The following is a 25,772-nucleotide window of genomic DNA, read 5'->3' on the forward strand; positions in this document are numbered from 1 at the left end:
AATACCCTGACTTTGACTGACGAACACCTTAGGAAAGGCATTCATTTGGCATTCTCACTAATATTTGCAATGTGGCATGTCCTTAAACAAATTAGGCCAGGAGGAGGCAGCAAAATGGCCCACTTATCTTTATTTGTAATTTAACCAACATTATGGGAGACAACATCAAAATTGGGCAATTTAAAACTTTTACTTGCTTTCTGTATATATGTAAATAATCTCCTGAGTGTTTCAGAAAACTGAAAAGGAAGAGGGGTTGGGGTAGGGTGGGGAGCGGCTGCCAAATCAAGCGGAAAATGCAAGATGACTTTAGAAAGAGAATATAGAGTTGCTGGTTGCACATTAAGGCGGTATGCTGAAGAACTCTTTATTTTCATTTCCTGTTTGATAGTGCTGATGAGTAGATTCCTCTCTATTCTCCTCTCGGTGAGCGCACACTAGTACTTTTATTAAAAGGAGTCCATCAGAATGGGGTAGTTGTTATGCAGGAGCAGTAGCTCACATAATGGGGGATGGCATTTCTTTCCACTCGTGCTGGTCCGCTGGTTCTAATAGCAACCTGGAGCTCAATTTCCTCCTCAAGAACATTGCATTTCATGTGGAATGTCAATTATTAAAATGCAGTGTCCCGTGTCTTACTTCTCAGTAGATGAATTCATTTGCAAAACTTGCTAATTTATGCAAATGATCCTTAACCTGTAACTGCCTGGAACCTATTTCAGCATTTCTAGTGTTTGGCGGCTCGGAGCCTAGATGCAGGAAGGAAATCCATTAATGCAGAATTTGTCAGTCTGTCATCATTATATTGGTTATTGAGTTGTTTAAAAAAAAAAAAACAAAAACACTAACAACAGATAAAAATGTGTTATTAAGTGGAAGCTAACCGACAGCGAGAGCTGAAAAATCTAGAGATTAAATTAAAGATAAACCAGGATGAAAGGATCTGATACCTGCATCTCCTGACACCCCTGAGTAATGTTAGATGCTAATGACCTCTTTTCTGGAAGAAACTAACTGGTTAATAACCCAAAGAGGGTCTATCAGCTACTGACTAAGACAGATCCAGATAGTGAGCAGATAAGAAATTTCTTATTGGAAATAAAAGCCAAATTGGCCTGGGTTTCCGTAAATGCAAAGCACAAAAGGAAATATACACAGTTTTTGTTTTTATTTTTTAGTCATGGTTACATGAAAGATGAGGTAGCAAAAAAATGGATGCTGTCAGGAAGGGGGTTGCTGTGTGTGCATGCATGCACGCATGTGTACTTGTGCTTGTGTGTGAGAGCGTGAGGTGGTACAAGAGGGCCCGCTGATACTTCTGTGTCTGAATGTGTGTTCCCACAAGTACCTCGTACATCACATATCTTGCAGATTCCCTTTGAATCAATTGAGTTTTGTACGTCAATGGGGCTGTATTTTAATCAACAGTTTGGAAAAGACATACAATTTTTAACCCCTGTAGCCCTCATGTACTGTGACACAGTCTCTTTTCATGAACCATGTTGAGAAAGGGCTTTCTGCAAACCTCAGAGCTGCAGGTCAGGAGGATTCAGATTTCTGGCCTGTCTTCTGCATCCATTGGACCTAGATCTATTGTTTTTATTCCGTGTTCTTCATTCTAGCAAGTTTACAAAGGCCAACGAGCAGGCTGATTTAGATTTAAATTAGCCAGGGAGGCTTGACAAGGGAAGCAGTGTGTGTGTATATGTATGTGTGTGTGTGTGTGTGTGTGATGCACACGTGAGCTCTAGTCTGGACACTCAGCCTGGGCCATCAATGCAGACTCTATCAAGCAGCCCCTTTGGTCTACTGCACCGCACTGGCCACTGGTCACTGTTTTGGGGGATTTCCTTTGTTCAGCTGAGCATGGCCTCTGACTTACCTGAATCCATGCTGCACATACACTGTTACAAGCTGCCCTCATAACCTGATCTTCTGGCTGCTGTATTTTTGTATTTTTTTTTTCTTTCAAGTGTACCAATAGTTGCAAAGCAGGTAGGGGCATTTGTTGTGGATATTGGGATGAATTCTTTCAACTCCTCAATGGATTCCAATGAAAGAGGAAAAAAAGAATCTGCCCTTAGTAAAATGGACAATTGACACTTCAAGGAATCTGTCCAAGGTCTGGGAGATCATAAGAGAGTACATATTTAATGGCTCACTTTGCTTCTATTTCTTTCAGAACTGTGTCCCTTTAAATCTACTGAGGAAGATATTCCTTCTGGCCCACAGGATGCCAAAATGACTTAGTGATTTATTTATGCAGCACTTGGCAGCCTATAGTCCAGATTGTGGCTGAAGCTGAATTTTATGAGCCTTCCCCTAGTAAGTATATTTTAAAATTATATTAAAAATATATTTTTTGAAAACCTCAGTCATGTTTGGCCCAGCCTCGGGCCGTGAGAACGATGGTGATAGGACTAAGGAATTAATATTACTAAGGACCTGGCTGGTGAAATTTTTATTGTGAGAGCTTAGAAGAGTGTTAAGCTTTCATTTGGGGAAGGAAAAAAATTGTATTCAAACGTAAATGTTTTAGTGATATCAAATATGACCTTTCCTATTTGTAGCAATTCATCTGGTCCCTCAACAGCTATTTATTGGGCTTCTCACTATGTTCCAGGAAGTATTCGAAACCCAGGGGATTGTGGTGAAAAAGACAAACACTGCCCCGTCTCGTCCGGAACAGACATTTCAGAGGAGGGAGATGGATGATAAATAGGTAAGTAAATACTGTAGTTGAACAGAATGGTTTCAAATCACAATAACAATAAGTCCCATGTAATAAACACACAGACTGCGTCACAGGACTTTGAGCTGAGAACCCCCTGAGGTGCAGTGACTTTCCATGTTTGCCTGAAAGGATAGCTTCTTTAATGTTAAATCAGAAAAGCAGGCTGGGCACAGTGGTTCATGCCTGCAATCTCAGCACTTTGGGAGGCTGAGGCGGGAGGATTGCTTGAAGCCAGGAGTTGGAGACCAGCCTGGGCAACAAAGGCAGATACTGTCTTTACAAAAAATTTTAAAAATAGCCAGGAGCGGTGGTGCGTGCCTGTAGTCCCTGAGGTGGGGTGGGAAGTCACAGGGGGCACAGGCATGGGAAGGAGGATGGCTTGTGCCCAGGAGTTCAAGGCTGCAATGAACTAGGATCCTACTACTGTACGCCAGCCTGAGCGACAAAGCGAGACCCTGTGTAAATAAAAAAGAAAAGAAGAGGGTCTAACAAAACAATTACCTGGACAATTTTACTTCTTTTAAAACCCAAGCCAAAAAGAAAATGTGTTGTGAAGCTCAAATGAAAGGGTTTAGACCAAGAGATGAGTTGATACCAAGGTGGTCAGGCAATGTAGTTCCTTCCAGAAGCAGCCTGTAGTTTGGCATCGTGGGTTTAAACTTTACAGGATCAGTGATTAATTGTTGTAAGGAGGCCCAAGTTTACAAAGTCTGAAATAAGGCCACAGGGGCAGGGTTTTCACTGATGAGTCATAAAAAATGACACAGCAAGGATAAGAACTTAAAATCCTGGGCAGTCTTCATTGAGAATTCTTCATAGTAATACCTCATATTTGCACACCACTTTATGTTTTTCTTTTAAGTACAGTTCACATTTTTATGGCCTTTGATTTCCACATCAATCCTGTAAGTTATTGCAATCCGCATGTTAGATGAAAGAACTATGTCTTGGAAGAGATATACAGCTTTACAATGGTAAAACTGGCCTCTTTACCATAGTCAGCTATTCACTCAAAAATGCAGATGTGATACCTCACAATTTTAAAGGAATAATTCTTTGTGATTGCATTGCACTCAGCTTCTGTAGCCAGTTGAAAGTGAAAACCTCTGGTAGTCCATAATTTTGTTCCAAGTTTTACCCCATTTTTATGTGGATTTTTTAAACTGAAGTTCGGCTTTCAAAATACAAAAACAACTACTTAAATAAGTAAATGGCCATGGCAGATGCTTCACGTGGTCCTATCTCCCAAAAAAGCTGCTTAAAACTATGGCTTGCTGTGGAGTCAAGTAGACAAGGATTCAAATTCAAAGACATAGTCTGGCTTTTATTGCTGACAGTGAGATACATTTTCCTTAATACTAAAACTGAAGGTGAAAAGGAGGCCTGCAATTGTGACTAAGTCAAGGCCAGAGGACATCAAGGGCCTTGTCATTACTGTTAAAAACCACAAGCAAGAACAATCACCATAATCTAGACCTTTGCTGAAGAATTGCTGGCCGAGGAACAAAAAATTAATAATTCAAATTAAACTCACTTAAATCATTTTACTATCCCTTTTGGTAAACAAAGACCTTTTCTTAAAATGTAAAATTTTAAGAAATTTATCCTTTTTAATGGAAAAGATGTAATTATTACCATGTAACATTGATTGAATGTCAAAAGCATTTAATTTATTGGGTACTAGTAATACAGAAAGATGGTACATAGAAAGTGAAATTAGACACTTTCCGTAAGTGTCTAGTCATAATTCAACAGATAGACACAACTTAACACTCCTTGGCTAACATGAATCTATCATCAGTAAACTTTCTAGTGATTACCTTTTTTAAAAAATTTCATATTGTATAATTTATTCACAATGTATCAATGCCCAAGTCTTTTGAGTAAGATTGCTTTCTGAGAGAGTTACGTGTGTGTTATTGTGTGTTTCATTGAAGTTACTTAAGCATAAATTTGAGCTACAGTTACGGTTATTTTGTAGTACAAAAGCGTTGGGGCAGAGGTTCCATCTAGTACGTGTCCCTTTCTGTCCCATACACAGCCACATGCTATGCTGAACCAACTTGTAGGGTAAACTTGGGTGTGGTCAAACCTCCTACTCTTGAGAATGTGGAAGAATCCTTCCTGCTCTACTTCAGTCAAGGCTCAAGGTGCCCCTTCAGGGTGATGAGAGAGTCTGGACCCCATGTATGCCATGGCTGACACTCGGAAGCAGTTTTGGATGGGCAGGTTCATCTAATTTCAGATGAGGGCTCCTTAATTCACAGAATGTCTGGATCTCCTGGGGCTTTATAAGAGCTAATCTCATCCAGTGCCAAAGCCCTTTGGGTTTTTTTCCTACTGTTTGAGACTATACGTCATTAGTCTTATCCTCTTCTATGTGTTGTTTCTTTGGTTATTCTAGAAGATCCCAAGTAAAAGCTCCAGGCGGCAGTCAGGAGTTCTAAGCAGGTGATAGTCATAGTATTGATGGAAAGGGCTGGCTTTGGGATCAGTTAGATCTGGATTTGAATCTCAGCCTTACCACTTCCTGTGTGAACTTGGGCAATTATTACACTCTTCTTTGAGGGTCAATTTCCTTACTTGTAAATAGGAATAATTATGTCAACTTTATAGGACATTGTGAGGATTAAATGAGGAAAAATAAAAACCAGCACACAGCATCTCCTAAGTGCTCAAAACTGCAAGCTCTCTTACCTCTTCACTCTTGAGGACCTTGCCTTCTAAATATATCTCCGTCTCATACATCACTTCAAGTCACAGGTACGCAAGTGGTTTTAATGACTCAGTTTCATCTGCCGCATATTTTGTCTAAAATGTCTAAGTACTTCACTGGTACAGTAAAGCCTTCCTCTAATGCCATCCTTGAATTTCTTGCTCTAGAGCCGTTGTATAAATGGAGAAGTATAGAACAGTATTAACTCCCCTCCAATAGGGTTTAAGTTAAATTCACCCACCTTATCCTGTGGCATATGGTGTAATGGGGGATGGGCCTCCATATATTACCCTCTAAGGTGAGATTCAATTCCATTTTGCAGTTAAGACTTGATTAGGATCTTTGGCATGCTAAAGCCACAGTTCAAAAAGTAAAAATCTTGGGCTGACAGTTGCAGAGGATTGTTGTTAATACCATGGAAAATAATCAAGTTTATTTAACTAATTCATTATTTTCCCATCAAGGGCAGCCTTGTCACTTTCAGAGGGAGGGATTTGGTCCCTTTTAATTAATGTGATTTCGTAGAGGCAGGATTCTGAATAGACTCTGTGATTCCTATAGCACATCCTATTTTACTAACAGCTATCTAGACAGGATCAGTGTTGTTACTTCAAGAGTTATACAATGGAATAGGGGGGAGTTATAGGTAATCCCTTCTTCTGAACTAGCTTGAAATAAAAATTAAATGGGCCTTGAGCATTTGTGAATTGCAGTGTTTCACTGGGGCCATGGAACACTAAGTGAGGCTCAGAAACAGGGTGTTAATTCAGGCCTAATCATTTAATTCCACTCTGTTATGTGCTGTATTTATTGCCCTCCTGGATCTGTTTTCTATGGCCTGATAAAGAGACAGTGATTCTCCAAAGCTCAGTCAGGGACCATTTTATTTATATCGTTAGTTGGTCCAATAAAAGCACTGGCTTCAGATTCCCGCTGTTATTTTCTGTTTTGTAGCCCTGTCATTAACTATGAATATGCTGATGGGGTTTTCATCTCCTAGGCTGGAGTCTCTTGAGTTAAATGGGGACTTGTAAGAAAAGGGGAAGGTCAGGACTAGATGGACTGTAGAAAAGTTAAGTTTGGTGTAACCAGATGTAAAGTGACTGGGAGGCAACTCGGGTTTTAGGAGCAAATACAAACCTTTCATTACGACATGTGTTAGTGTGCTGAAAACTTGATTGACACTTTCAGAACAAACTTAGGGCTTTTAAGATGTGATTCTGTTTGTGAACCAGACATGTTTCAGAGTTTTTAAAAGTCAAATCTTTCTGCAACTCTCCACAAAGTGAAAACTGCTCTAATTTTGCACAGAAGGTAATATAATATAGCTCTAAAATTGTTTATATATGTCAAGCAAAGATAAGATGAAAAACAACAACAAACATCGATAGGATCACACTTCAGATCCTCTTTTTTTGAAAATAGCTTTTACTGTATACTTTTATTGTTTAGCCAACAATCTCTAAAGTGTTACAGAGGGTTCCAGAATAAGAAAATGATGGTGGGAAACAGATTTATAGAGGTCACTTGAATTAATAATATGGCAATCAGAAGATAACACAGGTGCATTAACATAACACACTGTGTAATTACTAGTGTTTCCAATGGAGTTAATGGGTAGTTATCCATGTAATAATAGACATTATTTCATAGCAGATATGCAATTAGCTCATCTCATTGGTGTGTAGAGCACAAATGAAGCAAATCATCATTATTGTTTCAACACTAAAAGGTGAGGACATTTTGAGGACTGATGGGCCTCTTTATCAGATATACTATTCATATTTTTAAGACTGTCTAAAGCACATATTCAGCAAGTAGAGGTGTGAGAAACATTCAGCAACTAAATGTGAGAAATGTTAACAGTCAGTAGCTTCCATACCTATGCTGGTATTTAAATGTTGGGAGCAATTAGCATGGTAGAAAGTTGTACTGGGGGATGTGGTTGAAATTGCTTGAGCAAATTTGCATGGAAGTATACATCAATAACCAAAGTTATCATATTCTCATTGAAAGATAAGAAATGAATATTCATTCATTTTACCAACAAAGATCTGTTGACCACTTTCTATAGGAGATAAACAGCTAACAATTAAAGTCATGCCTCCATTCTAACTCTCCTAAGTACAGTGAGGTGTATCTTTGAATTGCAGGGGCTGGAGGGACTGTGCTATATATGAGGACATCACTTAGTACTTCAGCATTTATGGGTCAGGGCAGGCGCAGTGGCTTACTCCTGTAATCCCAGCACTTTGGGAGGCAAGACGGACGGGCGGGTCACTTGAGGTCAGGAGTTCAATGGCAAAACCCATCTCTACTAAAAATACAAACAAACAAACAAACAACGCTGGGAGTGGTGGTGCATGCCTGTAATCCCAGCTACTAGTTGGGGCTGAGGTAGGAGAATTGCTTGAACCCTGGAGGCGGAGGTTGCAGTGAGTTGAGTTTGCGTCAGTGCACTCCAGCCTGGGCCAACAGAGCGAGAATTCGTCACAAAAAAAATAATAATAATTTATGAGTCACTTTGTTATGCAGTATTACATTTGATCTTCAAAAGAACCTTGTGAAGTAGGAAGGCAGGTATCTTCATTTTACAGATGTGGAACTTGAGTCTCAAAGAGCACATGTGTCTGGTTCAAGGTCACTTATCAAGAAAACAGTAGAGTCAGGTCTTCTCATCCCTAATCCAGAGCAAGTCCACTAAATAAAGATTGAGAGAAGCTATATTTAAAAATGACAAATAGCTCCACCTCCTGTCCCTGTGAGTTCTAGGCTTTTATGATTCTAGAGTAAGTGTCAAATCTTGAGTTTTAGAGAGGAAAGAGCTAGAATTAAAAAAATAAAAATAAAAAATAAAAAAAGATTTCAAAGATGTGGGAGTATATGGGAGGGGGCTGGAGAGATAGATAGTAAAGGCATTGGAGGCCAAATAACTAAGGGAGGGGAGGAAAGGGTGGTGGCCAGACGTGTAGCACCATGGGGATCAGAGACAGTGGCAGGCACAGTGGGCTTGCATAGAAAGCTGTGGGAAATATGTATTGAATAGTAAACAGCACCCAGATAGAGGAGGCTCTGACACAGAATTTACTTGGGAGGAAGTGAAGAGCCACTGACAGTTTGGGACAGGAGAATGATGTCACAAAAATGACTTTTTGCGAGGATTAGTTTAGTGGTGTGCACGAAAAAGTAGCTATTATTGGCAAAGACACAAGTTATGATCCCATAGCAATTGTCCAAGCATGAGAGAACCTAAGACTACAAAAGAGAGCATACAGCCACAAGGATTTAATAATTCTCCGGGGAATTAGAAAAACTATTTTTAAATGTTATAAAGTATTCAAATAAATCAGTCCCAGCTGCTCGCCCTTCTTGAGAAATAGCTCCAAATTAAACTTGGCTTTTAGCAGACATGAAAAGGAAAATTAAGCAATCATCTAAAATCCAGGGCACGCCCTATATACTTCATAGGGCTCAATTTGTTTTTCTTATAATGTTGATGAAAATATTATCTGTCAAGCAAGAGAAACATTTCTCTAGGTTGCTAGCTTTTCAGATATCAATATTCTTATTAAAATACAATTTATAAGGTTGCTTTACTTCTCTATTTTAAATGTATAAATGAAATCAAATGAATGCTAAATTTGGAGGTCAATAGAAGATTATTTTTTTCCTTTGTGAGCTAAGGAACAGAATAGGATAATAGTAGGAATAAAGGAAAAAATTTAGTGTTTTGAATTGACTTTTCTAAAGTCTAGAGTCTTTACTATGGAGAATTCCACAAAACTTTGATACTTGCGAAGGGTCACAATATAAATTAATCTAACATCATGGCTTTAAGCTAAGCAAGATCTATTATTCCTAAATAGCCTCAGGCTAAATTCTGGACTAAGGTAAATTAGTTTTTAGACCTATGCAATTCTGCAGTATAAATTGTCACACTGGCTGGGTAAACTTGATGAGCAAGTTACTTAACATCTCTGGGCCTCAGTTTCTCATCTGGGAAGTGGGGATAATAATAGTACTGCCTGCCCTCACAGATGAATTCTGCAAATATTAGTCACCATTGAGATTCATTCTCAATCCTCTCTGCGTACCCCTGCATTTTGTACATAGTGATCCTGGCCGTCAGGATGTCCTCTCAGCAACACTTCATTTTCCCATCATTTGTGCTGCCTGCCCTGAGTTCCAGTTCACCCTACTCAGTGCCCTAATTTTGACTAAGTTGAGAACCTGCTGCATGCCGAGATGTCAATGAATGTTCACATATCTCCTTGTCAACTTTTCCAGATATCTTGTTTGCATTTTAAAAGGGTTTAAAAACCTTAAGCCAAACAGTGAAAATGGTATTAATTATAGGTTCCTCAATTGGTTAGTGAGGAAGATCATGGCAGGGAGAGAAGGAAAAAGGGCCTAAATCCCCCCCCCCCCCAACATTTTAAGGTAGCCTCTGGGGAGAATCTGAACTTCTGGTGGTCCCTGAGTGACTCCATAATCAACACCTAATGTTGTTGCTGCTCCAGCCATAACCCTGGCTCCTAGATCCGAGGGACATCAAAGTGGGTCCTATCATCAGGAACATTTTTATGGTTAATAGAATATGCCACCATCCCTTTCACATTCAGCGAACACAGACACATCTTCTAGCAAAGGGCTGCGTTTTGGTGTCTAATGTTCCAGCTACAGTAAAAGCCCACTGGCCTTTCTCCCGTGTTTATAAACACAAGCATTTAATCCACAGCTATGCCTCCATTGCTGAAGAGAGCTGCCCTGCATCCCTGCATAACAGGCTCTTTTTCTCTCAGACCAATTGTGGCACTTGCTTCCTTCGGCCCTGGTGCCTACCTACAGCTGTGCTTACTGAAGTGAGACTGTAATTTGCTACAGCATGCCAGAGTATTAATAGACAATTATTTATTGCAAATCTGAACCATTTATACTGTTTACTGGCTGAGACAATGTAAAATTTTGATCCAAATGTTAATGTGTCCATGACATTGCATAATTCTGTTCCATGCCATGGTTTTTCTCTTCTAAATGAATCGAATTTGCAGTACAAGGAAATGGCGTTTTTAATGGATGAGTGATTTACAGCCTCAAACTTATAAGGCTATTATTTGTGTAACTGAGGGAGAATTGACTAATTGCAATAACACAGCAAATTAGACAAATTTAGGATTGTACTGGGAACAAATTCATAGGGAGAAAATGAAAATAACTTGCAAAGTTCTTAAAGGGTAAATGAATAAATCTCACTTTAGCTTTACAGGGCAATTGTATTTTGGGGGCAGATCAGGTACCTTTGAGGCCAAACAGACTTATAAATATTCAATTGAGTAGAACATAGATAAAAATTACCTCTTCATAAAGAACCATATGTGTAGGAGAGAGCACTTCCAATTCTCCAAATGTTTACTGAAATTGCCTACACAAATGTTTGCAGCAGTTGGGTGAAAACAAAGAGCTTTACAGTTATATGGTTTTCATGAAAAAGACACCAATTTTAGCATATTTACCTTCTATTTGTTGAGCATGCAACACAATTCCAAGGAAGAGTGATTTCCTAATGGAGATCTTCATGATTTTTCAAAATAAAAAATGTGTATCAGCAAAAATAATACTTCTATCTTTCTGAGGTATTCCTCTTAGGCTGTTTATATCGATTCCTGTTATTTTTTACCTCTACTCACAGAAATTGTTAAGATAAAAAGTGCCTCAACACAGCTCTAATGAAATCTGAGAGCTACACTAGATGTCTAAACACAAGGACATTCAAAATTAAGACTCCTTTAATGTTTTAGTCTATGGGGCTCCCACAAATTAATAATGAGAGAAAACTAATTTGGGGTTACTCCAAAAATATCTCACAAATATTTGTGTCTCAGTCCAAATTTCAGTTAACCCTTGAACAGTGCGAGGGTTAGGGGTGCTGACCCCCGTGCAGTAAAAAATTCTAATGTGGCCGGGCACAGTGTCTCACATCTATAATCCCAGCACTTTGGGAGGCCAAGGTGGGGGGATTACTTGAGGTCAGGAGTTCCAGACCAGCCTGGCCAACATAGTGAAACCCCATCTCTACTAAAAATACAAAAATTGGCTGAACGTGGTGGCACACACCTGTAATCCCAGCTACTTGGGAGGCTGAGGCAGGAGAATCGCTTGAACCCAGGAGGTAGAGATTGTAGTAAGCAGAGATCGTGCCACTGCACTCCAGCCTGGGCAACAGAGCGAGACTCCATCTCAAAAAAAAAAAAAAAATTCTCATGTAACTCGATTCCCCAAAACTTCACTGCTGATAGTCTACTGTTGACTTGGAGCCTTGTGAAATACATACATACATATTTTGTATATTACATGTATTATACACTGTATTTGTGCAATAAAATAAGTTAGCAAAAAGAAAATGTTATTAAGAAAATCATAAGGAAGAGAAAATATATTTACCGTAAGTGGGAGTAGATCATCATAAAGGTCTTCATCCTTGTCATCTTCACATGGAGCGGGCTAAGGAAGAGGAGGAAGAGAAATGGTTGGTTTTGCTGTCTCAAGTGTGGCAGAGATGGAAGAGATAGAGGAGGTGGAAGAGGAGGCAGGAGAGGTAGGCACACTCCATGTAACTGTTATTGAAAAAATTCCAAATATAAGTGGACTCTCACAGTTCAAACCTATGTTGTTCAAGGGTCAGCTGTGTATACAAAATGGCCTTCTCTTCTCTAATGGCAAGACCCTCCCTCCCACTGGTGTTAATGATTGCTTCCTTGGTTTTCTTTCCTGCTCCCTGTGACCAATAGCATCCTCTTCGAGTCTGTTCTCCACAATTCAGCTAATGATCTTCTTTCTCAAATATATGCCTTGTCTTGCCTCTCCCCTGAAAAAACCCTCCCCAGAAAGATCAGGATAGAGAAATACTTTATCATGGTGTACACAGTCCTTCTCTACTTCACAGCGGATACCTTGCCACCATCTCTCTTTCTGGTTCTCCCCTTTTCTTGTCCCCCAGCAAGCTCCAGGTGACTTGTAATCCTTGGAAACAGGCTTTGTGCTTCTCTCTAATTTCAGGGCCTTTGTGCATTCCTGATCCTTCTCTCTTTGCTTGGCTCTTACTGATGCTTCAAGAATGGTTTGGGATGACATCTTCCCCGGGAAGCCTTGACTGAGCCCACCAGTCAGTCAGCTTCCCCTTGGCTTCCCCTACTTCCCATCACTGTAGTGTCACACCCAGTTTAGAACACTGGGTCTTTAACTACTTTCTCCACTGAGCTAGAAGCTCCTGGAAGGCATGACTTGTCTTCTTTACTGGGCTTAACCACAGGGTAAACACCCAGCAAATATATGAGGAATAAGTGAAATGTATCTTGAATACCTACTTTGTTCCAGGCACTGAACAACGTCCTGGGGGAATACAGAAATGGTTTGTGTGCGGTCCCTTCTCCCAAATAGAATAGCTTATAATTCAGTAAAGTTATGTAAGAAATCCAGAAATAACAGCAGAATATGATAAGAGCCAGAAGAAAGGCAGGAGTTGCCATAGGGTTTTAGAAAATTGAGATTCATTCTTTAAAAACCACTATCTTCTCTTTGTTTCTCTCTGTCTCACTCACTGAATCACTTTGAAATCAAGCAGACCTCGAATTAAATCTGCATTCAACCACTTATTAACTATGTGACCTTGGACAATTTTTGTAAGCTTCAATTTCCTCATCTGTAAAATGAAGATAATATTTACCTTAGAGGGTACAGTGAAGATTGTGCAAAGGGCCAAGAGCATAGAAGACTCAGCAAATGGCGTTGAGAATATTATTTCAAGGCAATGTGCCACTTGTTCTCTCAAAGCTGCTCCACTGTACTTCAAGTTTTATTACTCAGCATCTCATATTTCAACTATTAAAAAGATATCTTTAGAGTAGGAATCTTATCTACACATGGCAAATAGCTTGTTTTCAAAATAGGACACAATATACTACTCAGTTTTTTCCAATATTGATTATAAGTTAATATTTGGAAGGGTTTCCTTGTTACTGATAAGCTTGAATTTGGGGCTTTTTGAAATTTTAAGGATGTGAGGATAGAAACCCCATAGCTTACACTCCACAGGTTGTCAAAGACTTTTTGCTGAATTTAAATTGCCAAACTTAAAACATCTGATTTATTTATGCAGTACATATTTATCGGGTTCTTGGATAGACCCTCTTGCTGTATCCATCTTTCCTTCCACAGACCTCCATCTCGAATGGAAAAGTATCGGGGGAAATGGAAAGCAGCAACCAACTGCAGCAATGTACACAAGTAGTGAAATGAAGCAATGACTGGTTGAAATTGAATCAGATTTTAGTGTCAATTACAGTGCCTATGTCAGAGTAAGGACCAAACACCATTTCTATAACTTACATGATAAATTAAGCCAAGACAATTATCTACTACATTAATACTGGATTCAGGGTTATATACTGGTCAAGAATTTGGATTGCAAAATTAGACCTGTATAATTATGATTTTTTACAAATTACTTAGTCTTTTTAGACTCCAAATTCTTCAACCATTTCATGGGGATTGTAAAACCAACCTTGTGAGGTTGCTTTGTAAGTCAGTTGAGATAATGCATGTAAAACACTTAACACATAGATAACTCATTGCATGGATATTTTTAGTATCATTTTGAAGATGCCATGGACATGGTGGCAATTTAAAAAACACTAAGTTAAGGGCAGCTGTTTGAGAGACAAGATGATTGTATTATCGTTACTTAGCTGAATGCTTAGTCCATACTCATTGGACGGTGTGATCTTGTATTTCTGCAGGTTGCCCAAGAATGGGGCGGGTGTGAAGAAACAGGATCAATAGATCTGAATGTCTTAACTAAATCAATGCAAATAGAAAGTTTGAATTATGCCTAAAATAACCAGCTACCACCTTCTGTACATGCAAAATTGGAACATGGAAATATTAATTAAAAAGGAAACAGTTTTGGACTCTATCATGAGAAGCTAGTTGTTTGGCTCAGTCCTCTGCCTTTAGGAAAAGCCTCTAATTAGTTTTCAAGAATTTTATTCTAATCTGCAATCACAGAAACACACTGACAATGTTGAAAGAAAATAGACATCAGACAAATTTCAACTCAAGTTCCCATTTTGGAACAAAGCTTGCAGCACATTACATTACTTACATAACTTACATTAATTACATTACTTATACATCTTTGGAATACAATAATCTTGTATTAAATATTTTGTGTTAAAAGCATTACATTTGTTAATTTTATTCATTGAAAATATGCAGGTTCTATAACTCTGTTTAGATGCTTCTTCACTTTTCAATACTCAGAGTCTCTCAAATTAGCAGTAGCTTGGGCCACTCTCTTGACCACTGTGGTGTTATAGCCTTTCCAATGTATTCATCTGGTTCATGCCTGATTTTGAGCAACAGGGGGAAAATATTCCTTATTCATATTAAATGTATTTATTTTACTTTCACATCTCATTCAAGAAGAGAAGCCAGAAACAGGAATATGTTGTTTAAGAGCCAGTTTTAAATTGTGTCCAATGGAAGAATTCCATGGGAGTTGCGTAGGGCTGTGTCACTGATGTACATCAAGAGGAATTCAGATTTTATATTATTTGTTCTAAACCAGAACATTTTACTTATTATTCATAATACATGTTGAAAGCAGATACCAAAATGGCTCATTTGGAGCCTTTTCTTCTCGCCTGCTAATGCACATTAACGCCAGTACACATTCTGTATTACAGATCCATAAAATGCATTTGCATAATATTGAAATTATAATCCCAAATGTGTACTAAAAACCTTTATGAAAAATTGTTACTGCTCAGCTACTATACAGTGGCTAATTTTTAATCTTCAGCCTCTCAGCTGCGAGTAAAGATGGGGTATTCTTTAAATAAAAATCTCAGGAGTCAGATCCTGGAAACTTAACTCTCCCCTCTTTGAAGTAGGCTGTTTTGAGGGGGAGAAATAGACTATCCACAGTGCTAAACAGCTGCCTCCGTGGTGATTCTGGTATTTTGTGGACTGATGTCTTGAATTTTTAGATCAGGTGAGAGGATCTTTAACCTGCCTTGCATCACCAATGGGATGAGCAAAAAAGCCCTCTGGAGCAGAATCAAAGTGGCTGAGGTGGCAAATATTTTAGCAGAGAATACCACTGGCCACTGCTTCTTGAATGCCACCAATGTCCTCAGTGCTGCGGTGGACCTTGGAATAAATTACAACAGTGAACCCTCACAATAATTCCGTGAGCTAGCTAGCTGTCCTTGATGGTGAGACATTGAGACTGCGTCTCAGAGAAGCTAAGCACTTGCTACATCTCTCATTTCTCCAATGTAGACCCTATCTGTTGCATATTCTAACTGCTGTATCCAAGAAGAGTGTTTAATTTATATGTTTGAGTTGTCAAATGATTCCACAACTCTGCTTTCAAATACTTCCCAGAAAGTTCTAGATGAGACTTTCCAAAATTAACATCACAGAGTTACATTTCTACCAGGCCTTTTTGACGTATACTTTAATAAGAGGAACCCTGATAAACAGGCTGAATTCTCACCTTGTGCATAGTGGGGTCCAGTTGGAGAGTGGGCCTGCATTTCCTCTGTGGAAATGGTCATCTCTTGGTCATGGGAGCTTTTTGCCTTTTTCCATGGCCCTAGGCAGAAGTTTACCCTCTGTGTAATGTCAGGCAGTTCTACTCACCAAATTGTGAAGTAAGGAAATGTTCCTTGGTGCCCTCCTACCAGACTCTACCTCCTTCTTCCTCTTCTCCATCTTCTGAAATGTATAGCTGCAGGAGGGGAATGAGAAAACATAGGTCAAACAGGCATGTCCCCGTGTCCCCCACTCCACTCCCACCCTGCACCCTGCCATGGCCATCGGATCCTAGTGGCTTTTATTTTATTTTAAGAATCAAGAAGGGAACCAGAGATAAGACAGAATGAATTCCCTACTTTATTTGGGGGATTTTGGTTTGGAAAAGAGTTCCCTTATTTTCTCTTAGTCATTTATTTAATATTCATTTATTTGATGTTAATAGATATTATACATAGTACCAATGCCAAAGGTATAATAGTTCTAAAATTATTTTTTTATGCTGTGGAAAGTATATCTCTCTTCTACTCCTTTTTGAAAACACACAAACAATAGCATAGTATATGTGATATTTTGCACCTAATTTTAAAAATGTGTATCTTAGAAATCCTTTTTTACAAGGCCATGTAGAGCTACCTCTTTCTTTAACACAGATATGCTATAACTTATTTAATCAGTCTTCTTTTGGTGGATATCAAGGTTGTTTCCAATTATTTGCTATTAAAAACATTGCTGCAATAAATCATGAATCCATAGGTCATTCTGAAATGTATGAATAGATCTGAGAGATACAGTCCTGGAAATGTAATTGTAGGGTCACAGGACAAGCACACTTTTTTTTATTATACTTTTAAGTTCTAGGGTACATGTGCACAATGTGCAGGTTTGTTACATATGTATACATGTGCCATGTTGGTTAATTTTGGTAGATTTTGTGAAATTGTCCACCCTAGAGATTGTACCAATTTAAACTCCCTCTCCCCTCAACCTACTAGCAGCAGTGCACGAGAGTCCCTTAGTTTAACCCTTTAGATCAAGAGGTTCTGGTAGGATATGGCTGAGATTTGAGAGAAGATGAACTTACGGGAAGGTTGGACAGAAGCCTGGCTTTGTAGATTGAATGTCTAACCTCTTCTCAGGCAAGCTACGAAAGAAAAGGACTAGGAAACTCTTAATAAGACCATTCTATTCATTTCAAAGACTCCGAAATAAACCCAAACATATGGGTCTCCTGTCTGCTGCTAAAAATCTCCAGGAGGGAAATTCCACAGCCTTCTTGGGTAAACTATTTGGCTTCTCACAACTCTTTTGAAAGTCAGGACATTTTTCCTGATGTCTAATATAAATCTTTCCTGCCTATATCCACTTGTGAAAAACATGTACTAACATGTCCCTGAAGCAATGCAAGTTCAACTGGCTAGATAACATTATGCTCTAATTTCATGGCTAAAGTATATATCCTCCTTTTTTGCTTTAATAGGAGGCATCTCAAGTCATTTTTAGAAACGTTTATTACCCACACAAGGGAACATGAGCCCTTTTATTGTGTCCCATCTTTGTTTTAGCTACGGACTTTACAAAGACTGTGTGGTGTGTGTACTTTAAAATTCTGCAGTGCCCTCTTTTCTTTTTCTCATATAATCATAGAATTGTGATACCTTGTCGTTAAATGCTGATTAACTTACAGCTTTCTTAACAACACATTCAATATCACTTCTGCTGAAGGCAACAATGTCTGTAACTGAGAGGCTTGTAGGTCATTTCTGAGTATATCTTTCTCCTGCTGTCTAGATACAATAACTATTTTAGGAACATTTGGTATCCAAAAAATCCCAGCACTGTGCAAATTAAAACATCTGCTTATACTTTGACACTCCCATTCTTCAAAGGTTAGTTGGATTTGCGGTTGCTTTGTTCAACAAGACTGCTCTTAGAGCTCAAGGATGCACATTTAATTATTGGGAAGATCTGTTGGACAGAGTTGTGGGAGAAAAAAATCACCCATCATATTCAGACCAGCATTAACATTTTTATAGAACAAGATTGCCTGAGAGTCAAAGAAGAGGGGAAAACTCCAGGAAAATAAATATGAATCTATTTGGTCACTGGTCTCCCACTGATTTACAAGACTCCAACCAACGACTCTTTGCTCTGTTCCCCAGAACTCATCAGCTTGCTGTTAAACTGGCATTTCTGATTCTGCCGAGGTTAAAGCACCAAAGTAAACTCTGCTTCCAACAATAAATAACAGAGGGAGTTTTTCTTTTCATTCAAAAAGGCTTTAGATCACAGCAGACAGCTACAACCAGGTGCATTTAGCTACATTTGTCGTTGCCACAAATGCAAAACATATAAAGAATCCGTGGCAAACAGGTCAAGATCCAGCCTTTTTCTACCCTAAATATTTTTTTTTTTTCCATCTGTAATTGTTACCATTGCCGTAACAAAGGCCGAGGTGCCAGTAGTAAAGCCAGTATCTCCTGATTGGTTTATTTATGCAAGTCATTGACGCCAGGTACCAGACTGAACACTGGAAGGCTTTCTGTGTCTCAGGCCAAAGACTAGTAATCTTCTCCCTGGGCAATGCCGAGATAACACATGTCAAGAGGCAGCAGTGACTCGCAAGCCAACTCATCACTCACCTCGTCCCATCACCAGCCTGGACCCCTTTCATTGCCATTCCGAGGGGGGCCTACAGACCTTAGCTATTGCACAGGGAAGAAAAGGATAGGAGAAGGGGGAATGCATAACACATGCAGCAAGAGGGATTTGGTGAGGCAGGAACCAGCAGGTGAACAACGACTCATTTGGAAACATGCAGCTGGGTGTGTGTTATTTGCATATCAGAGACCCTTTGTTAAAGTGGCTTGCCCAGCTGTGTGGGCACATTGGTGGGGTGGGCAGGGGGGGAGGGGGGTGGTGGTCAGAAGCAGAAGATGAATTCTCAGACAAAACAGAGTGACTTGCTGTCTAATTGGTGCACAGGTTGAGGATGGTGTGCTCATAGGGGACCTGCTGCAGAAAAGCTGCGTGCTTCTGAGATTTATTTTCCTTCTGCCAAGTATATTATTTCCAAACTCGCCTTTTCAAGATCTTGCAAATTCCCTTCAAAAAAAAAAAATGATTTAACAATTTAAGGAAAACAGCAGCAAAACAAAAGCCATGTTGATGAGGGACAGAGGTAAGGTTGGGTTTGAAATGAGTGACGAACCTCGTAATGAGGTGTGCAGCTTTGTATATTAAGCGATTTCTCTGCGGTACTTTTCCAGATGTGATGGAATACATTTATTTTTGTGCTCATCTGAACTGAAATAATACAAATGAGATACTAAAAAGATATCATTACGTGCAGAAGTAGGCGAAGAATTTAGAATCCCAATTCTATAAGTTAACAGCTGTGCGTAAAGCAATTCAGAAATGCTTCGAGTCTGCAGGTTGCCTGGGAATCTCTGTCTAGCTCGTATGGACTTGTGACAATCTACATGTGAATCCTGCATGTTGATAGTTCAAGGCTGCTTTATTTCAGGCAGAAATAAATAGCTGGTAGTAAGAAGTCTGTCTCCATCGAAAGCCTGCAGTACAGCTGAATACAGCCACTGCAGTAGTGCCATAAAACGGGATGAGTTTAAAACTACCAGATGGTACCCTGTACAGTGCCTGAAATAAAATGGAGGATTAGGGTGCCCCAAGGTGTGCACAGGAAAGGCAATTACATGAAATAAATGTGCCTCGGGCCTACAGGATGCTCAAGTATGCTACACAGGAGACATATAGTACATCTGGTGAACAGATTTTATCACACACTGGAAAGCCATAAAGCACGCCGTTGAATATTGGAACCCCGTCTTACAATGACATTTTACCTGTGTTGCTATTCAGTGCTGTTTATTTTAAAAGGTGCTGTAATCTCGATGATGTGTTTTAAAAGCCTCCTTAACAATGTTTTCTACTATGTCCCATTTTGGGGGGTACAGATTGATTCAATGCAATGAAAGTCTGTGGATATATAGCCACTCTGGTCACACGAGATCTTGTTTTTATTTCATTTATCTCATTGCTGATATGATTTGAGTAATAGGATTATACTTGTCAGCACTCCCCATTTGGGAAAATGCCAACATATTTTTAATGTTATTTCCCACATCTCCGTTGCATTGTCTGTTGCTTCACTAGAGTTTCCCTCTCCACCCACTCCTCCTTTTTCTTAACATTCAAAGAAAAAGTGATTTTTTTTAGTGGTGGGGGTTTGTGAGGAGGATTTGTTGGCACGGAGCCATTTCTTCTTCCTCCACAGACGCAAATCTGCTTTCTGTTTGAAAATGATGTGCTTCTCTTCCGTTGTAAAAATGGCTGAGGAACACATAACATTCATTATTGTTTTAAGAGTTGCTGTAATAAAATCCTCTCAGTACTTAAAGATAGTTTTAGTGTCCCTCCTAGGATTCATTCTAGCTTTGATAATTGGGTAATTGCATCCCCTCCCCCACCAATAAATATTTTCACCCAATTAAGTTTAAAACTATAATAAATTTTAAAGAATTATAGTCTAAAAATTCATACCCTAGAACCAGTATTAAGTATGAATATTTATCTTAAGCCATCAAGCAGTGCAGCCTGTTTAGATGCTCCCAACCTTCTGTGCAGCGTCCTAGCTCCCAAGAGCTGCTGCTGGCGGTGCGGCTTCCCCGAGTGCCAGGAAGACGTGTGCCCTTTACTGCCTGTATGGTTTTTGGACAAAGCAATCCTTTACTTTCACGTTCCTGTCCTTCTTTGTTTCCATGCAGCATTATTAATTTGTTCACTCATTCATTCATTCCTGTCTTCAGTAAATTCTAACTGAGTGATTGGGCCCATGCTTATGGTTGAAGCTGGGTGTGGAGAGATGCATAGAGGGACCAAGTGGCTGCCCTGACACAGCCCACAGCTTATTAATACTTTCACTCCCTCCTATTCACTCCACAAACCAATGCATCCAGATACATCTTCCAGGCCCTTATTACAGGTTCACCCTCTGTTGCACAAGAGCATACACTCTCAATACTAAAGGGCAACTAAATGACACGGGACACTACCACCATTGCTCAGATGTGTAATAAATGCAGATTGGCACCCAGAAGACAGTCCAGGAGTTCACATTTCAAACTCCAGCCCAACAGAGACTCCAAACCTCCTGTTCCCTCATGTTGAAAATAGAAATTCAATCACAGCCCCCAAAGCTGGTAGTTTTTGGCAACAGTAACACCTGGAGCTCTGGAGCCAGGAGCAAGGACAAAAGGGCACCACTGGCAAAGCCGAAGCTGAGGTGTGGGAGAAGGGAAAAGTGCAGCTGCAGCAAGAGTGAAAGAGGAATTGATGACTAGGAGAAGAAAGAGAGCCAAAAAGAACAAATCAGTAGGCCCAGCTGGTGGATGTGGAGAGGGTGGACCCTGGACTCTGGAGCTCTGTTGGGCACTGACCCGGTCTCCCCACCACCATGGTTTTCCTCAGTCCTGCTGCCTTCCTTCGTCCACTTTGTCCCCTTCTCCTAAGCCAGCCCATCCTATCCTGCTGTCCACAAATGCCCAGGTTTGTTCTTCCTTGATCAGCGCCTCCACCTCCACTATCAAGGCTTAACCATCTCTGCCCCATTTCCACCCATCACCTTGCAGGAAAAGAGCATGGCAGCATTGCATGCCCAGGTGGTCATATTTCAGAGGACACATTGTGAAAACACAATGACATAGACACACAAAAACAGTGATGCTGAATCTCTAGGTAATGTGGTTTTGGGTGCTGAGCTCTATTAATAAAGAATATGTCAATGATTGATAATATTCAGTTGGTGAAAAAAAATTAGAAAAAACCATTTAGCTTCTAAAACCTGATGTATATGTCAAGAATTTTTGAGGACATCAACAGGGAAGTTGTTTTTAAAATTCAGGATCATAATACCCGAAAAAAAATCAGAATCTAGTAACTTTTCTTTTTCAAACCTTTCTGATGGGATTCTAGGTGAGGGCGTTGGCAATGATGGCAATTGGGGTTCACCAAGAAGAAACATTCAAAAAATTGAAGTTCAAAGCTAAGCTGGAGCTAAAACCAGTCTGGTATTTGGCTCTTTATATCACACACAGTACTGGTCAAGAGGATGGCAATCATAACTTTGTTTTATTTACTCAGAAATATTTCAGACAACTTCAATTAGTTACAAACATTTCATTTGAAGAAATACAAGTAATACATGTCAGAGAATGGTCTAAGTGAAGGGCAGGAAAAGATGACAGGGAAGAATTTGTGAGAAAAGTCTTTGTGTCTGTATTTGCTCTTTACTATATTCAGATTTTTCATCAGTTCTTAATCAGCACTATAAGCAGAAGTTGCAGGCAAGGGCAGGAGAATGGCATTGGTAGTTCTATGCAAGCTATGAGGGAGAAGTATGTGGGGGAAGGAGTTCTTGGTATGAACTGTACAAGTTTGTTTCAATGCTGTTTCTCCAAGGGCAGGTTGGGCTACAGGTGGCTGCTTTCTGGCGGATGCCAGTTGGCATGTCACCTGAGGGTGGAGTTTTCAGAAGGAAGGGATCAGACCAGAATTAGCCTAGGTTCCAAGGAGCCTCCCCTAGATGGATGCAGTCTGAGCAGGTGTGGAGAAAGGTCGTTTCCATGGCAGCTGTCACTAGGCGCTCTGCCAGGGAGGCTGACTGGTACTTAGTGGACTGGATGCAAGATGTCAACATCTCCAAAGTATCCTGCTGTATGAACAATCTGTGAGCAGCACCCAGCTTCCAGCAAGCAAGGTTTTCGAGCATGATAGGGAAAAAGAGAGTGAATGCACCAAACTCCTGCTGCTGCTGTTTCCCAGCTGTGCAGCCTCGGGCAGGTTAAGCCTCAGTTCTCCACTCTATAAAGTGGGCATGAAAATAGTAGTGCTTTCCTTATAAAACTATCATGAAGAATCAATGAGACAATCCACATAAAAGTACATGGCCTGGCTTATAGTAAGGACTCAATCATTTTTAGCTATTGTTACAAATAATAGCTCTGTAGGCAAGGATGAATGAACTAGAGCTGTAGAGAGGAGCACAGGGAAATGAGATTCTCTTTGGAGCATCATAGAAAAGCATCAGAAAGCATATAAAAGAAAAAATAGGGGAAGGCACAATGGGGGTTGAGGACATACAGGTGGTGAGAAATGAAATTAGATTGGACCCACTCTTCACCTCCATCATTAAGGTGGACCCACACTCCATCATTAAGGATCCTCGGCCAAGGGATGGGAATCTTTTGGGATAAGCAGAGGCAAGTGGTGGGTGTGGGAGAGCAAATCAGAGACCATTCTAGAAGTTGGCCTGGTGGCAATAAGTGATGAGAATTGCATGGGTGCTTACCCAGTGGCTGTTGGGTGACGTAAAAGGTGGGTTACAGCTATTATGCTACATGTGGGTATAAAGACAGGGGAAGTGGGGAAGGGGGCCCTGTGGGTAAATGTTGGCTATTAGTATGCAAACCAAAGTCAGGACAATCTGGGTTTTGACTCCAGAGATTTTGCCAAAGTCAATTGAAGGTCTTTAGACACCAGAGGTTCTACAGGGTCTCAACATGTCATGGTACAAATGGGAAGGTTTTGTGCTTGTAGAAAAGTGGTGACATTGAGGAGCAAAGAGAAACCTGTTCATAAGGCCTTAAACAACATCACATGCTGGTATTCATTTTTTTTAAGGTGACAGAGTAAAATACATTTTAATATCCATGGAAAATACGAATGTAATAAAATATGAAACTTGAATTGACCTAGAGATAATTTCAGAATGTTCTGAAGATAAAAATGATTGAAAAAATAGCTGATGTGTCAGAATGCACCAGCAGAGTAATGTAGGATGAACCAGAAACCAGGCTGTAGAAATATGTCCATGCCAATACCATTAACTAAACAAATCTGAGATTTGTGAGGCTTAGAGATCAGCAAAGACCTTGCTATAGCTAACAACTCAGTGCTGAATAAGAGAATAAGAAATTGAATTGTCTAGGGTACAGATAGATAAGAAATAGGAAGAAAGAAGCTAGTAGTACATGAGAACAATCTCCATACATACAAACTCCACAGATGCATAGAATATTTTCATAATAACATTCTGCAAGAGACCTCTAGTTTCTCACTCCCCTTTCTCACCTTACTCTCTTGAATTCTGAGTTCTATCTCTTTGACTCCACTAACTCTCTTCTCTCAAAAATCAATTGCCAAATCCACTTACCTGTGTACACATACACCTTTATTCCAAGCATATTTACTAAATATCAGCTACATATAGGGCTCTATGTAAAGCATTGGGTGATTTGATACCTGCTCTTGGAGGGTTTACATGTGGGGAAAAGGCAGATGTACTCCAACAAATAAATATAGCACAAGGCAGGAGATCAATATTATGAAAATGGTGCTTTGAGGATATGACATGAGGCAAGAGCTCTGAATTCCCACGGGGTGGGCTGAAGGGGCTTCTTGGGAGCTTAGAACTTCAACAGTGAGGGCAGGGATTTAAGAGGATGTTCTAAGCAAAGGGGAATAGGAATGAGCTGAGGTGCTTTCAGGAAACAACAGGAAGTCTGGTGGTGGGGAGGACAGGATAGTGGAAGAAACACTATCCATTTGAAGAGGACCAGGCTTGACATACAATCAGTTGTACAGATAACAGAGATATTGCTGTCAGCAACGTGGAGCAAACGGAGAACTGAGATGATGATGGCCTGGACTACAGGGAACCAATGGAAAGGAGGGGTCAAGTTTGAAAACATGGTAGAGGTAAAATCAACAAGACCAAATGACCCGTTGGAGTGAGAAATGGGAAAAGGTTGGCACCCAAGGTTCTTTTCAGAGTTCTTATCATCTCTAACCTTTCCTGCCCACATGACATTGCTTAACACTTCCAGCTTCTGGAAGCTCCTTCTGTTTCTTTAATGAGGTGGCACTGCCCTGCTTCTCCTTCTGGTCATGAGCAAAACACAAATGTCCTTTGGAAAGAAATTTAGCTCTTCATTCCAACACTCATCTCTCCAAAAGATTAAGTGATTTTTGTGACTCTGGTGAAAATTGAGTTAAGTAGTAGGTCTGAGCCCATGAGATTTATCTGCTAGGCTGAGTTCCATCCCCCGGGGAGAAAAAAAAGGGAAGAGATTTGGTTGCAGGTGTGCACAGATGTGAGCTTAGGGAATTGAAATGTTCCTAGGACTCTCTGCAGGAAACTTAATGTTTCATACCAGCAGGCAAAAATAGTTTGAGGTTCTTTCCCAAGATAGTTTTAAATAGAGATGTGATTTGGAATGGTCAACATATAAATCTTCCTCCCTGGCTTCCACATGAAGCACATGTTTGAGCCTATAGACAGCAATGAGTCTTTAAGAGTCATAATGGCCCATCATGCCAGAGGGTATTTATGGATTTACAGAGTCTTCAGATATCTGGATCTTGTGCAAGCATGATAAAAGCCCTCTGAAGTTTTTGCTCAAATAAATAAGTGCTTAGCTAGCTGTGTTTCTTAAATTAAATGACTCAGCCATTGTTCACTTGTAAAATACCCAAGGGTCCTAGTCTACATTTTGGAGTAATGTGCTGCAACATTTCTGTTGGAAGAATAAAGCGGTTTAGGGGCTGGAGGAAATGACTAACTTCTATTTTTGTTTTTCACACTGCTAATTTAATAGGAAATATGCTGCTGAGTACAAGTTTGATGGCAGGCATTTCTCAAGCCATCTC

At 39.9% G+C, this 25,772-nt stretch overlaps 1 long non-coding RNA gene across 2 annotated transcripts in view; it reads left to right on the top strand.

Moving 5' to 3' along the window:
* The first annotated feature begins 2,028 nt into the window (after positions 1-2,028).
* Positions 2,029-25,772, top strand: part of LOC103217385 (uncharacterized) — a 54,531-nt gene continuing 30,787 nt past the window's right edge. The window contains exons 1-2 of one of the 2 annotated variants that reach the window (XR_005241512.2): positions 2,029-2,325; positions 2,624-2,722. This is a non-coding gene — a long non-coding RNA (uncharacterized lncRNA). The remainder of the gene's footprint in view (positions 2,326-2,623; positions 2,723-25,772) is intronic. The other variant, XR_012094231.1, reaches the window with a different exon arrangement.

Source organism: Chlorocebus sabaeus, chromosome 10 (assembly GCF_047675955.1).
Source record: "Chlorocebus sabaeus isolate Y175 chromosome 10, mChlSab1.0.hap1, whole genome shotgun sequence".
In the NCBI taxonomy this organism is placed as follows: domain Eukaryota; kingdom Metazoa; phylum Chordata; class Mammalia; order Primates; family Cercopithecidae; genus Chlorocebus; species Chlorocebus sabaeus.